Source organism: Brienomyrus brachyistius, unplaced genomic scaffold, assembly GCF_023856365.1.
Source record: "Brienomyrus brachyistius isolate T26 unplaced genomic scaffold, BBRACH_0.4 scaffold116, whole genome shotgun sequence".
NCBI classification, from domain to species: domain Eukaryota; kingdom Metazoa; phylum Chordata; class Actinopteri; order Osteoglossiformes; family Mormyridae; genus Brienomyrus; species Brienomyrus brachyistius.
Window position 1 is genome coordinate 218,783 of NW_026042391.1, and position 1,081 is coordinate 219,863.

Here is a 1,081-nt window from a genome sequence, read left to right on the forward strand (position 1 = left end):
AAAGATTACCAGAGAAGTGTGATTTTTTTTCTCCAATGACAATGCTTGAAATGGACTCTAATCTGCATATTATATTGGAATCTCCCACTTGGACTTTGACCCTATTTCATCATTCAGTTGACTAAAATATCATGCAGAATTTTTTTTGACACTTAAATGCTAAAGGAAGCGAGGATTTAATCCTTGAATCAATAGAATTAGGTCCAGAAAAGATTACTGGAGAATTGTAAAAACCCTAACCCTAATCCTAGCCCTAACCCTAACCGGAGAGTTGTAAAATTTTATCTAATGAAAATTCTTAAAATTGACTCTAATCTGCATTTTAAAATGGAAACTCCTACTTGGACTTTGACCCTCTTTCATCATTCAGTTGACTAAAATATCATGCCCTTTGCGCAGGGGCCATGCCAATCTTCTCTGTATCGTTCCAATTTTAGTATATGTGTTGCCATAGCAAGCACAGATTTACCAACAGATGAAAGAATATATAGGTGTGGAAGCGGTATGAGCTTTCCTCATGTCGGTGGCAAAGCAATGCCTATGCCCTGGCCCTATATTCTGCCAGAACATAAATATGAAGACAGCTGACGTGCTGCGAAATATTTCTCTCAAATGTACCTTAACAATTAGGTGTCAAAAATTTTCTGCCTCAGAATGACTTTGTCAAATGAAAAATGAAACAAGGTGAAAGTACAAGAGGATGTGTCCATTTTAAAATGCAGATGAGACTCAATTTCAAGCACGTTCATTGGAGAGAAAAATTTACAATTCTTGGGTAATCTTTTCAGGATGAAATTTTTTTGATTCAAGGACAAAATTCCACGCTTCCCTTAAAGTCAATTTTAAAAATTTTCATTAGATAAAATTTTACAACTCTCCGGTTAGGGTTAGGGCTAGGATTAGGGTTAGGGTTTTTACAATTCTCCAGTAATCTTTTCTGGACCTAATTCTTTTGATTCAAGGATTCAATTCCTCGCTTCCTTTAGCATTTAAGTGTCAAAAAAAATTCTGCATGATATTTTAGTCAACTGAATGATGAAAGAGGGTCAAAGTCCAAGTGGGAGTTTCCAATTTAAAATGC

General features: G+C 35.4%; 1 non-coding gene across 1 annotated transcript; it reads right to left on the bottom strand.

The window, feature by feature from the left end:
* Nucleotides 1-350: 350 nt before the first annotated feature.
* On the bottom strand, nucleotides 351-461 carry LOC125727751 (U6 spliceosomal RNA). The gene has a single exon (XR_007388839.1). It is a non-coding gene; the product is annotated as a U6 spliceosomal RNA (small nuclear RNA).
* Nucleotides 462-1,081: the final 620 nt, after the last annotated feature.